The 12297-nt window shown below is 47.0% G+C and overlaps 17 non-coding genes across 17 annotated transcripts; all 17 read right to left on the bottom strand.

The window, feature by feature from the left end:
* Nucleotides 1-1344: 1344 nt before the first annotated feature.
* Nucleotides 1345-1456, bottom strand: TRNAL-CAA (transfer RNA leucine (anticodon CAA)). The gene is made up of 2 exons: nt 1419-1456; nt 1345-1390 (listed from the first exon to the last, which is right to left on the bottom strand). It is a non-coding gene; the product is annotated as a tRNA-Leu (tRNA).
* A 289-nt stretch (nt 1457-1745) lies between these two features.
* On the bottom strand, nt 1746-1818 carry TRNAV-AAC (transfer RNA valine (anticodon AAC)). The gene has a single exon. It is a non-coding gene; the product is annotated as a tRNA-Val (tRNA).
* Nucleotides 1819-2204: 386 nt separating this feature from the next.
* TRNAP-AGG (transfer RNA proline (anticodon AGG)) lies at nt 2205-2276 on the bottom strand. The gene has a single exon. It is a non-coding gene; the product is annotated as a tRNA-Pro (tRNA).
* A 429-nt stretch (nt 2277-2705) lies between these two features.
* TRNAV-UAC (transfer RNA valine (anticodon UAC)) lies at nt 2706-2778 on the bottom strand. Its single transcript has one exon. It is a non-coding gene; the product is annotated as a tRNA-Val (tRNA).
* Nucleotides 2779-3163: 385 nt separating this feature from the next.
* On the bottom strand, nt 3164-3235 carry TRNAP-CGG (transfer RNA proline (anticodon CGG)). Its single transcript has one exon. It is a non-coding gene; the product is annotated as a tRNA-Pro (tRNA).
* A 1795-nt stretch (nt 3236-5030) lies between these two features.
* Nucleotides 5031-5102, bottom strand: TRNAP-AGG (transfer RNA proline (anticodon AGG)). Its single transcript has one exon. It is a non-coding gene; the product is annotated as a tRNA-Pro (tRNA).
* Nucleotides 5103-5989: 887 nt separating this feature from the next.
* Nucleotides 5990-6061, bottom strand: TRNAP-UGG (transfer RNA proline (anticodon UGG)). The gene has a single exon. It is a non-coding gene; the product is annotated as a tRNA-Pro (tRNA).
* Nucleotides 6062-6996: 935 nt separating this feature from the next.
* TRNAL-CAA (transfer RNA leucine (anticodon CAA)) lies at nt 6997-7108 on the bottom strand. The gene is made up of 2 exons: nt 7071-7108; nt 6997-7042 (listed from the first exon to the last, which is right to left on the bottom strand). It is a non-coding gene; the product is annotated as a tRNA-Leu (tRNA).
* A 289-nt stretch (nt 7109-7397) lies between these two features.
* Nucleotides 7398-7470, bottom strand: TRNAV-AAC (transfer RNA valine (anticodon AAC)). The gene has a single exon. It is a non-coding gene; the product is annotated as a tRNA-Val (tRNA).
* Nucleotides 7471-7856: 386 nt separating this feature from the next.
* TRNAP-AGG (transfer RNA proline (anticodon AGG)) lies at nt 7857-7928 on the bottom strand. Its single transcript has one exon. It is a non-coding gene; the product is annotated as a tRNA-Pro (tRNA).
* Nucleotides 7929-8357: 429 nt separating this feature from the next.
* On the bottom strand, nt 8358-8430 carry TRNAV-UAC (transfer RNA valine (anticodon UAC)). Its single transcript has one exon. It is a non-coding gene; the product is annotated as a tRNA-Val (tRNA).
* A 385-nt stretch (nt 8431-8815) lies between these two features.
* Nucleotides 8816-8887, bottom strand: TRNAP-CGG (transfer RNA proline (anticodon CGG)). Its single transcript has one exon. It is a non-coding gene; the product is annotated as a tRNA-Pro (tRNA).
* A 937-nt stretch (nt 8888-9824) lies between these two features.
* TRNAL-CAA (transfer RNA leucine (anticodon CAA)) lies at nt 9825-9936 on the bottom strand. Its single transcript has 2 exons — nt 9899-9936; nt 9825-9870 (listed from the first exon to the last, which is right to left on the bottom strand). It is a non-coding gene; the product is annotated as a tRNA-Leu (tRNA).
* A 289-nt stretch (nt 9937-10225) lies between these two features.
* Nucleotides 10226-10298, bottom strand: TRNAV-AAC (transfer RNA valine (anticodon AAC)). Its single transcript has one exon. It is a non-coding gene; the product is annotated as a tRNA-Val (tRNA).
* A 386-nt stretch (nt 10299-10684) lies between these two features.
* Nucleotides 10685-10756, bottom strand: TRNAP-AGG (transfer RNA proline (anticodon AGG)). Its single transcript has one exon. It is a non-coding gene; the product is annotated as a tRNA-Pro (tRNA).
* A 429-nt stretch (nt 10757-11185) lies between these two features.
* On the bottom strand, nt 11186-11258 carry TRNAV-UAC (transfer RNA valine (anticodon UAC)). The gene has a single exon. It is a non-coding gene; the product is annotated as a tRNA-Val (tRNA).
* Nucleotides 11259-11643: 385 nt separating this feature from the next.
* Nucleotides 11644-11715, bottom strand: TRNAP-CGG (transfer RNA proline (anticodon CGG)). The gene has a single exon. It is a non-coding gene; the product is annotated as a tRNA-Pro (tRNA).
* Nucleotides 11716-12297: the final 582 nt, after the last annotated feature.

The raw sequence follows: 12297 nt of genomic DNA, 5'->3' as shown, positions 1-12297 counted from the left end.
AGACCAAGGGCCAATGTCCATGAAGCTCAACGTTGGACCCTCCTTACCCGATCTCTTTCTTTGGAAGAAAGGAACGAGGACCACTTTTATTCCAAAAGGCGATTTTAAAACCATACCTGAAATCACACTAGAAAAACACTTTGAATTTAATGTTCCTACACTGATGGTCCACCCCAGAAAAGCAGTTGCAAAGAAGTCCGGCACTGAAATTCTATACGCCAAAAGTGGGAAACAGCGTGCAGGGAAAGGAACTTTCTCACCATACACGGCGTCTTATAGCATTGAAAAGAAGAAATGGTCCTATATAATAAGCAGCCTAAAAATAATTCCACAACATGGGCTCGTCCGGGATTTGAACCCGGGACCTCTCGCACCTGAAGCGAGAATCATACCCCTAGACCAATGAGCCTGGTTCCCCTGTTGGCAATTTGAACAATTTCTGATGCGTCTTTCAGAAACAAAGCAGTGCTATTTGGCTGCTCTCTCTCTATGTGAGCCACACAAAGTCATGTTTTCTCTCAAGGTGTTGTTTTTTTCACTCTTGCAAGAAAGGGATCAGCCGATATCCTAGCTGCCAGTGAGCAGAAAAAAGGCACTGATGAGAACTGCAGGCACTTTCTGGCACTTGTACTTCTCTGCAAGTCCTGGACCCTTGCCCCATTAATTTCCACCCCAGAAGCAAGGGAGGGCCTGCCAATTCTTGCTCCTAAGAAAGAGGCGTTTGATTCTTGGATTCAAACACGCTCACTCAGCGCTCGATGTCTCGATCAGGCGAGATTTATATGAGTGGCTCGCAGGACTGAAACACTCACCTGGGAGACCCAGGGTGGCTGAATTCCCAGAATGGCCATTGTTGGGCAAGTCACCTCCTTTCCTCCTGCCTCAATCTAGAATTGGCTGCAAATCACAAGATAGAGTTCAATGTCCGTGTGTACTGCCTACTCCCAGCTACCTCTCTGTCTTCCTTATGTAAATTAAAATTCGCAAGGGGGGACCAATGACAATCTGCTCCTCCCACATAACCAGGAAGCCCTGTTGAACATGTCTGCCTGTGTTGTTGCAGGGACAGTGCCTTCTCCGCCCAAAAGGTGGCAGGAGAGCCTCACAACAAATATGGGATCAACTGCTTAATGAGAAACCAGCACAGCAGTTAGTGTGATGGAGTGCAAATTTAACGGAAGGTGTGCCTGAGGTGTCCCTTCCAGGAATACATGGAATTGTGATTGAGGGCCCAGCCTGATCGTTGGTGGATTTCTCGTCATATGTTACAGGTCCGTGCAAAGATTGTGGTGTGTGGGGAATGCACTGCAAAAAACAGGACGATTTAAGGGTGTAAAAGAGACCTGTCAGAAGTGGGATTTGAACCCACGCCTCCATGAGGAGACCAGAAGTCTCAGTTGCACTGAAGATCAAGCTCTCTTGAGTCTGGCGCCTTAGACCACTCGGCCATCCTGACAGCCCTGGCTATGTACAGGTCTGACTCTTCTGTCTGCACTTGCCAATGTTTGCACTTACAGCGTTCGCAGCAATGTCACAGGTGTAAAGGCCCCACAATACAACATGGCATGATAAAAAAAAAAGCTAGGCACAAGAGCGACCACTGATGGATGCGGATTACTTTGTTTCGTCTTGGAAAAGTAAAGGAAGTTTCCCACGGCTCGCTGGGTTCATGGACCGCCTCTTCTTAAGCTTGCATTGAGATAATAAGGTTTTAGAGGGTGCACATAAAAGCAGCTCATGCACAGTGTTTCTGCCCGGTCTCGAACCGGGGACCTTTCGCGTGTTAGGCAAACGTGATGACCACTACACTACAGAAACTAACTTGCTGTGTTTTACTGTTAGAGCAAGGTTCCTCTCAAGGATTCTCTCTACTTCTATTCTGCTGTATCAGCAGCCACTCAGAAAGCGAGGAGCAAGTGTGAAAACTGCAGAGATATCAGCCAACATGCTTGCAATTAGACGTATTAAAAATTTACTTATGCAGGCATCGACAGACAAATATCTGATGCCTAAATGCCAGCAAGTACAGCTTGGGAAAGCATCACCTGGGACACACACAGACTAAGCATGAAGGCAGAAAAAGCATGGATATCCGTTTTTCTTCTGAGGTTCAAAATAATTTGTGCAACAATGCGCCGAGTGTAATGAGAAATAGTCAGGCATTGTCAGTTTTGAGTAGGATTCGTATGTTTACCTCTAAAAAAGGGCTCGTCCGGGATTTGAACCCGGGACCTCTCGCACCCTAAGCGAGAATCATACCCCTAGACCAACGAGCCGAGGAACACAAGAGTCACCTTTTGCACCGGCTCCGGGGGTTATTGGCAGCGAGTTGGTGAATGATTCACCCAAAGCAAGCAACTGCACATGCTGCTCTCTTCTGCAATATGGTTGCTGTCTTTTCCATGGCCGTCATCGAACAAGAAATGAAAATACCTCCATCCTTCAGACATTTTGTTTGCTCTAGGTGTATGCTCTCGGTGAGGACAATAAAACAATTTCTGCTCTCATGCCTTGCTTTCATCAAGTAGGCCCACCCTTCAGTACAAAAGGACGTGCAAACGAATGGCGCAAACTATCGTCACTTCTCTTTTTGAGCTGTCACTGATGCCCCTGGAGCACAGTACGTCACGCTGGTGAGGGATAGACAGCTTCCATTATCTCAGCTTTCCCATAAGTTGAGAGAGTAAATGCAAACAATAAGCTGCTGTTTCTGCCCGGTCTCGAACCAGGGACCTTTCGCGTGTAAAGCGAACGTGATAACCACTACACCACAGAAACAGATACTCTTGCAGCAATCTTCTTGGCATGTAGTGGGCTGGAAAGCACAGACCAAGGGCCAATGTCCATGAAGCTCAACGTTGGACCCTCCTTACCCGATCTCTTTCTTTGGAAGAAAGGAACGAGGACCACTTTTATTCCAAAAGGCGATTTTAAAACCATACCTGAAATCACACTAGAAAAACCCTTTGAATTTAATGTTCCTACACTGATGGTCCACCCCAGAAAAGCAGTTGCAAAGAAGTCCGGCACTGAAATTCTATACGCCAAAAGTGGGAAACAGCGTGCAGGGAAAGGAACTTTCTCACCATACACGGCGTCTTATAGCATTGAAAAGAAGAAATGGTCCTATATAATAAGCAGCCTAAAAATAATTCCACAACATGGGCTCGTCCGGGATTTGAACCCGGGACCTCTCGCACCCGAAGCGAGAATCATACCCCTAGACCAACGAGCCTGGTTCCCCTGTTGGCAATTTGAACAATTTCTGATGCGTCTTTCAGAAACAAAGCAGTGCTATTTGGCTGCTCTCTCTCTATGTGAGCCACACAAAGTCATGTTTTCTGTCAAGGTGTTGTTTTTTTCACTCTTGCAAGGAAGGGATCAGCCGATATCCTAGCTGCCAGTGAGCAGAAAAAAGGCACTGATGAGAACTGCAGGCACTTTCTGGCACTTGTACTTCTCTGCAAGTCCTGGACCCTTGCCCCATTAATTTCCACCCCAGAAGCAAGGGAGGGCCTGCCAATTCTTGCTCCTAAGAAAGAGGCGTTTGATTCTTGGATTCAAACACGCTCACTCAGCGCTCGATGTCTCGATCAGGCGAGATTTATATGAGTGGCTCGCAGGACTGAAACACTCACCTGGGAGACCCAGGGTGGCTGAATTCCCAGAATGGCCATTGTTGGGCAAGTCACCTCCTTTCCTCCTGCCTCAATCTAGAATTGGCTGCAAATCACAAGATAGAGTTCAATGTCCGTGTGTACTGCCTACTCCCAGCTACCTCTCTGTCTTCCTTATGTAAATTAAAATTCGCAAGGGGGGACCAATGACAATCTGCTCCTCCCACATAACCAGGAAGCCCTGTTGAACATGTCTGCCTGTGTTGTTGCAGGGACAGTGCCTTCTCCGCCCAAAAGGTGGCAGGAGAGCCTCACAACAAAGATTGGATCAACTGCTTAATGAGAAACCAGCACAGCAGTTAGTGTTATGGAGTGCAAATTTAACGGAAGGTGTGCCTGAGGTGTCCCTTCCAGGAATACATGGAATTGTGATTGAGGGCCCAGCCTGATCGTTGGTGGATTTCTCGTCATATGTTACAGGTCCGTGCAAAGATTGTGGTGTGTGGGGAATGCACTGCAAAAAACAGGACGATTTAAGGGTGTAAAAGAGACCTGTCAGAAGTGGGATTTGAACCCACACCTCCATGAGGAGACCAGAAGTCTCAGTTGCACTGAAGATCAAGCTCTCTTGAGTCTGGCGCCTTAGACCACTCGGCCATCCTGACAGCCCTGGCTATGTACAGGTCTGACTCTTCTGTCTGCACTTGCCAATGTTTGCACTTACAGCGTTCGCAGCAATGTCACAGGTGTAAAGGCCCCACAATACAACATGGCATGATAAAAAAAAAAGCTAGGCACAAGAGCGACCACTGATGGATGCGGATTACTTTGTTTCGTCTTGGAAAAGTAAAGGAAGTTTCCCACGGCTCGCTGGGTTCATGGACCGCCTCTTCTTAAGCTTGCATTGAGATAATAAGGTTTTAGAGGGTGCACATAAAAGCAGCTCATGCACAGTGTTTCTGCCCGGTCTCGAACCGGGGACCTTACGCGTGTTAGGCGAACGTGATGACCACTACACTACAGAAACTAACTTGCTGTGTTTTACTGTTAGAGCAAGGTTCCTCTCAAGGATTCTCTCTACTTCTATTCTGCTGTATCAGCAGCCACTCAGAAAGCGAGGAGCAAGTGTGAAAACTGCAGAGATATCAGCCAACATGCTTGCAATTAGACGTATTAAAAATTTACTTATGCAGGCATGGACAGACAAATATCTGATGCCTAAATGCCAGCAAGTACAGCTTGGGAAAGCATCACCTGGGACACACACAGACTAAGCATGAAGGCAGAAAAAGCATGGATATCTGTTTTTCTTCTGAGGTTCAAAATAATTTGTGCAACAATGCGCCGAGTGTAATGAGAAATAGTAAGGCATTGTCAGTTTTGAGTAGGATTCGTATGTTTACCTCTAAAAAAGGGCTCGTCCGGGATTTGAACCCGGGACCTCTCGCACCCTAAGCGAGAATCATACCCCTAGACCAACGAGCCGAGGCACACAAGAGTCACCTTTTGCACCGGCTCCGGGGGTTATTGGCAGCGAGTTGGTGAATGATTCACCCAAAGCAAGCAACTGCACATGCTGCTCTCTTCTGCAATATGGTTGCTGTCTTTTCCATGGCCGTCATCGAACAAGAAATGAAAATACCTCCATCCTTCAGACATTTTGTTTGCTCTAGGTGTATGCTCTCGGTGAGGACAATAAAACAATTTCTGCTCTCATGCCTTGCTTTCATCAAGTAGGCCCACCCTTCAGTACAAAAGGACGTGCAAACGAATGGCGCAAACTATCGTCACTTCTCTTTTTGAGCTGTCACTGATGCCCCTGGAGCACAGTACGTCACGCTGGTGAGGGATAGACAGCTTCCATTATCTCAGCTTTCCTATAAGTTGAGAGAGTAAATGCAAACAATAAGCTGCTGTTTCTGCCCGGTCTCGAATCAGGGACCTTTCGCGTGTAAAGCGAACGTGATAACCACTACACCACAGAAACAGATACTCTTGCAGCAATCTTCTTGGCATGTAGTGGGCTGGAAAGCACAGACCAAGGGCCAATGTCCATGAAGCTCAATGTTGGACCCTCCTTACCCGATCTCTTTCTTTGGAAGAAAGGAACGAGGACCACTTTTATTCCAAAAGGCGATTTTAAAACCATACCTGAAATCACGCTAGAAAAACACTTTGAATTTAATGTTCCTACACTGATGGTCCACCCCAGAAAAGCAGTTGCAAAGAAGTCCGGCACTGAAATTCTATACGCCAAAAGTGGGAAACAGCGTGCAGGGAAAGGAACTTTCTCACCATACACGGCGTCTTATAGCATTGAAAAGAAGAAATGGTCCTATATAATAAGCAGCCTAAAAATAATTCCACAACATGGGCTCGTCCGGGATTTGAACCCGGGACCTCTCGCACCCAAAGCGAGAATCATACCCCTAGACCAACGAGCCTGATTCCCCTGTCAGCAATTTGAACAATTTCTGATGCGTCTTTCAGAAACAAAGCAGTGCTATTTGGCTGCTCTCTCTCTATGTGAGCCACACAAAGTCATGTTTTCTCTCAAGGTGTTGTTTTTTTCACTCTTGCAAAGAAGGGATCAGCCGATATCCTAGCTGCCAGTGAGCAGAAAAAAAGGACTGATGAGAACTGCAGGCACTTTCTGGCACTTGTACTTCTCTGCAAGTCCTGGACCCTTGCCCCATTAATTTCCACCCCAGAAGCAAGGGAGGGCCTGCCAATTCTTGCTCCTAAGAAAGAGGCGTTTGATTCTTGGATTCAAACACACTCACTCAGCGCTCGATGTCTCGATCAGGCGAGATTTATATGAGTGGCTCGCAGGACTGAAACACTCACCTGGGAGACCCAGGGTGGCTGAATTCCCAGAATGGCCATTGTTGGGCAAGTCACCTCCTTTCCTCCTGCCTCAATCTAGAATTGGCTGCAAATCACAAGATAGAGTTCAATGTCCGTGTGTACTGCCTACTCCCAGCTACCTCTCTGTCTTCCTTATGTAAATTAAAATTCGCAAGGGGGGACCAATGACAATCTGCTCCTCCCACATAACCAGGAAGCCCTGTTGAACATGTCTGCCTGTGTTGTTGCAGGGACAGTGCCTTTTCCGCCCAAAAGGTGGCAGGAGAGCCTCACAACAAAGATGGGATCAACTGCTTAATGAGAAACCAGCACAGCAGTTAGTGTGATGGAGTGCAAATTTAACGGAAGGTGTGCCTGAGGTGTCCCTTCCAGGAATACATGGAATTGTGATTGAGGGCCCAGCCTGATCGTTGGTGGATTTCTCGTCATATGTTACAGGTCCGTGCAAAGATTGTGGTGTGTGGGGAATGCACTGCAAAAAACAGGACGATTTAAGGGTGTAAAAGAGACCTGTCAGAAGTGGGATTTGAACCCACGCCTCCATGAGGAGACCAGAAGTCTCAGTTGCACTGAAGATCAAGCTCTCTTGAGTCTGGCGCCTTAGACCACTCGGCCATCCTGACAGCCCTGGCTATGTACAGGTCTGACTCTTCTGTCTGCACTTGCCAATGTTTGCACTTACAGCGTTCGCAGCAATGTCACAGGTGTAAAGGCCCCACAATACAACATGGCATGATAAAAAAAAAAGCTAGGCACAAGAGCGACCACTGATGGATGCGGATTACTTTGTTTCGTCTTGGAAAAGTAAAGGAAGTTTCCCACGGCTCGCTGGGTTCATGGACCGCCTCTTCTTAAGCTTGCATTGAGATAATAAGGTTTTAGAGGGTGCACATAAAAGCAGCTCATGCACAGTGTTTCTGCCCGGTCTCGAACCGGGGACCTTTCGCGTGTTAGGCGAACGTGATGACCACTACACTACAGAAACTAACTTGCTGTGTTTTACTGTTAGAGCAAGGTTCCTCTCAAGGATTCTCTCTACTTCTATTCTGCTGTATCAGCAGCCACTCAGAAAGCGAGGAGCAAGTGTGAAAACTGCAGAGATATCAGCCAACATGCTTGCAATTAGACGTATTAAAAATGTACTTATGCAGGCATCGACAGACAAATATCTGATGCCTAAATGCCAGCAAGTACAGCTTGGGAAAGCATCACCTGGGACACACACAGACTAAGCATGAAGGCAGAAAAAGCATGGATATCCGTTTTTCTTCTGAGGTTCAAAATAATTTGTGCAACAATGCGCCGAGTGTAATGAGAAATAGTCAGGCATTGTCAGTTTTGAGTAGGATTCGTATGTTTACCTCTAAAAAAGGGCTCGTCCGGGATTTGAACCCGGGACCTCTCACACCCTAAGCGAGAATCATACCCCTAGACCAACGAGCCGAGGCACAGAAGAGTCACCTTTTGCACCGGCTCCGGGGGTTATTGGCAGCGAGTTGGTGAATGATTCACCCAAAGCAAGCAACTGCACATGCTGCTCTCTTCTGCAATATGGTTGCTGTCTTTTCCATGGCCGTCATCGAACAAGAAATGAAAATACCTCCATCCTTCAGACATTTTGTTTGCTCTAGGTGTATGCTCTCGGTGAGGACAATAAAACAATTTCTGCTCTCATGCCTTGCTTTCATCAAGTAGGCCCACCCTTCAGTTCAAAAGGACGTGCAAACGAATGGCGCAAACTATCGTCACTTCTCTTTTTGAGCTGTCACTGATGCCGCTGGAGCACAGTACGTCACGCTGGTGAGGGATAGACAGCTTCCATTATCTCAGCTTTCCTATAAGTTGAGAGAGTAAATGCAAACAATAAGCTGCTGTTTCTGCCCGGTCTCGAACCAGGGACCTTTCGCGTGTAAAGCGAACATGATAACCACTACACCACAGAAACAGATACTCTTGCAGCAATCTTCTTGGCATGTAGTGGGCTGGAAAGCACAGACCAAGGGCCAATGTCCATGAAGCTCAACGTTGGACCCTCCTTACCCGATCTCTTTCTTTGGAAGAAAGGAACGAGGACCACTTTTATTCCAAAAGGCGATTTTAAAACCATACCTGAAATCACGCTAGAAAAACACTTTGAATTTAATGTTCCTACACTGATGGTCCACCCCAGAAAAGCAGTTGCAAAGAAGTCCGGCACTGAAATTCTATACGCCAAAAGTGGGAAACAGCGTGCAGGGAAAGGAACTTTCTCACCATACACGGCGTCTTATAGCATTGAAAAGAAGAAATGATCCTATATAATAAGCAGCCTAAAAATAATTCCACAACATGGGCTCGTCCGGGATTTGAACCCGGGACCTCTCGCACCCGAAGCGAGAATCATACCCCTAGACCAACGAGCCTGATTCCCCTATCAGCAATTTGAACAATTTCTGATGCGTCTTTCAGAAACACAGCAGTGCTATTTGGCTGCTCTCTCTCTATGTGAGCCACACAAAGTCATGTTTTCTCTCAAGGTGTTGTTTTTTTCACTCTTGCAAGGAAGGGATCAGCCGATATCCTAGCTGCCAGTGAGCAGAAAAAAGGCACTGATGAGAACTGCAGGCACTTTCTGGCACTTGTACTTCTCTGCAAGTCCTGGACCCTTGCCCCATAAACTTCCACCCCAGAAGCAAGGGAGGGCCTGCCAATTCTTGCTTCTAAGAAAGAAGCGTTTGATTCTTGGATTCAAACATGCTCACTCAGCACTCAATGAGGCTCGATCAGGCGAGATTTATATGAGTGGCTCGCAGGACTGAAACACTCACCTGGGAGACCCAGGGTGGCTGAATTCCCAGAATGGCCATTGTTGGGCAAGTCACCTCCTTTCCTCCTGCCTCAATCTAGAATTGGCTGCAAATCACAAGATAGAGTTCAATGCCCGTGTGTACTGCCTACTCCCAGCTACCTCTCTGTCTTCCTTATGTAAATTAAAATTCGCAAGGGGGGACCAATGACAATCTGCTCCTCCCACATAACCAGGAAGCCCTGTTGAACATGTCTGCCTGTGTTGTTGCAGGGACAGTGCCTTCTCCGCCCAAAAGGTGGCAGGAGAGCCTCACAACAAAGATGGGATCAACTGCTTAATGAGAAACCAGCACAGCAGTTAGTGTGATGGAGTGCAAATTTAACGGAAGGTGTGCCTGAGGTGTCCCTTCCAGGAATACATGGAATTGTGATTGAGGGCCCAGCCTGATCGTTGGTGGATTTCTCGTCATATGTTACAGGTCCGTGCAAAGATTGTGGTGTGTGGGGAATGCACTGCAAAAAACAGGACGATTTAAGGGTGTAAAAGAGACCTGTCAGAAGTGGGATTTGAACCCACGCCTCCATGAGGAGACCAGAAGTCTCAGTTGCACTGAAGATCAAGCTCTCTTGAGTCTGGCGCCTTAGACCACTCGGCCATCCTGACAGCCCTGGCTATGTACAGGTCTGACTCTTCTGTCTGCACTTGCCAATGTTTGCACTTACAGCGTTCGCAGCAATGTCACAGGTGTAAAGGCCCCACAATACAACATGGCATGATAAAAAAAAAAGCTAGGCACAAGAGCGACCACTGATGGATGCGGATTACTTTGTTTCGTCTTGGAAAAGTAAAGGAAGTTTCCCACGGCTCGCTGGGTTCATGGACCGCCTCTTCTTAAGCTTGCATTGAGATAATAAGGTTTTAGAGGGTCCACATAAAAGCAGCTCATGCACAGTGTTTCTGCCCGGTCTCGAACCGGGGACCTTTCGCGTGTTAGGCAAACGTGATGACCACTACACTACAGAAACTAACTTGCTGTGTTTTACTGTTAGAGCAAGGTTCCTCTCAAGGATTCTCTCTACTTCTATTCTGCTGTATCAGCAGCCACTCAGAAAGCGAGGAGCAAGTGTGAAAACTGCAGAGATATCAGCCAACATGCTTGCAATTAGACGTATTAAAAATTTACTTATGCAGGCATCGACAGACAAATATCTGATGCCTAAATGCCAGCAAGTACAGCTTGGGAAAGCATCACCTGGGACACACACAGACTAAGCATGAAGGCAGAAAAAGCATGGATATCCGTTTTTCTTCTGAGGTTCAAAATAATTTGTGCAACAATGCGCCGAGTGTAATGAGAAATAGTCAGGCATTGTCAGTTTTGAGTAGGATTCGTATGTTTACCTCTAAAAAAGGGCTCGTCCGGGATTTGAACCCGGGACCTCTCGCACCCTAAGCGAGAATCATACCCCTAGACCAACGAGCCGAGGAACACAAGAGTCACCTTTTGCACCGGCTCCGGGGGTTATTGGCAGCGAGTTGGTGAATGATTCACCCAAAGCAAGCAACTGCACATGCTGCTCTCTTCTGCAATATGGTTGCTGTCTTTTCCATGGCCGTCATCGAACAAGAAATGAAAATACCTCCATCCTTCAGACATTTTGTTTGCTCTAGGTGTATGCTCTCGGTGAGGACAATAAAACAATTTCTGCTCTCATGCCTTGCTTTCATCAAGTAGGCCCACCCTTCAGTACAAAAGGACGTGCAAACGAATGGCGCAAACTATCGTCACTTCTCTTTTTGAGCTGTCACTGATGCCCCTGGAGCACAGTACGTCACGCTGGTGAGGGATAGACAGCTTCCATTATCTCAGCTTTCCCATAAGTTGAGAGAGTAAATGCAAACAATAAGCTGCTGTTTCTGCCCGGTCTCGAACCAGGGACCTTTCGCGTGTAAAGCGAACGTGATAACCACTACACCACAGAAACAGATACTCTTGCAGCAATCTTCTTGGCATGTAGTGGGCTGGAAAGCACAGACCAAGGGCCAATGTCCATGAAGCTCAACGTTGGACCCTCCTTACCCGATCTCTTTCTTTGGAAGAAAGGAACGAGGACCACTTTTATTCCAAAAGGCGATTTTAAAACCATACCTGAAATCACACTAGAAAAACCCTTTGAATTTAATGTTCCTACACTGATGGTCCACCCCAGAAAAGCAGTTGCAAAGAAGTCCGGCACTGAAATTCTATACGCCAAAAGTGGGAAACAGCGTGCAGGGAAAGGAACTTTCTCACCATACACGGCGTCTTATAGCATTGAAAAGAAGAAATGGTCCTATATAATAAGCAGCCTAAAAATAATTCCACAACATGGGCTCGTCCGGGATTTGAACCCGGGACCTCTCGCACCCGAAGCGAGAATCATACCCCTAGACCAACGAGCCTGGTTCCCCTGTTGGCAATTTGAACAATTTCTGATGCGTCTTTCAGAAACAAAGCAGTGCTATTTGGCTGCTCTCTCTCTATGTGAGCCACACAAAGTCATGTTTTCTGTCAAGGTGTTGTTTTTTTCACTCTTGCAAGGAAGGGATCAGCCGATATCCTAGCTGCCAGTGAGCAGAAAAAAGGCACTGATGAGAACTGCAGGCACTTTCTGGCACTTGTACTTCTCTGCAAGTCCTGGACCCTTGCCCCATTAATTTCCACCCCAGAAGCAAGGGAGGGCCTGCCAATTCTTGCTCCTAAGAAAGAGGCGTTTGATTCTTGGATTCAAACACGCTCACTCAGCGCTCGATGTCTCGATCAGGCGAGATTTATATGAGTGGCTCGCAGGACTGAAACACTCACCTGGGAGACCCAGGGTGGCTGAATTCCCAGAATGGCCATTGTTGGGCAAGTCACCTCCTTTCCTCCTGCCTCAATCTAGAATTGGCTGCAAATCACAAGATAGAGTTCAATGTCCGTGTGTACTGCCTACTCCCAGCTACCTCTCTGTCTTCCTTATGTAAATTAAAATTCGCAAGGGG

The sequence above is a fragment of the Triturus cristatus genome, chromosome 10, assembly GCF_964204655.1.
Source record: "Triturus cristatus chromosome 10, aTriCri1.1, whole genome shotgun sequence".
NCBI lineage: Eukaryota > Metazoa > Chordata > Amphibia > Caudata > Salamandridae > Triturus > Triturus cristatus.
This window is presented reverse-complemented; position numbering and strand designations above follow the sequence as displayed.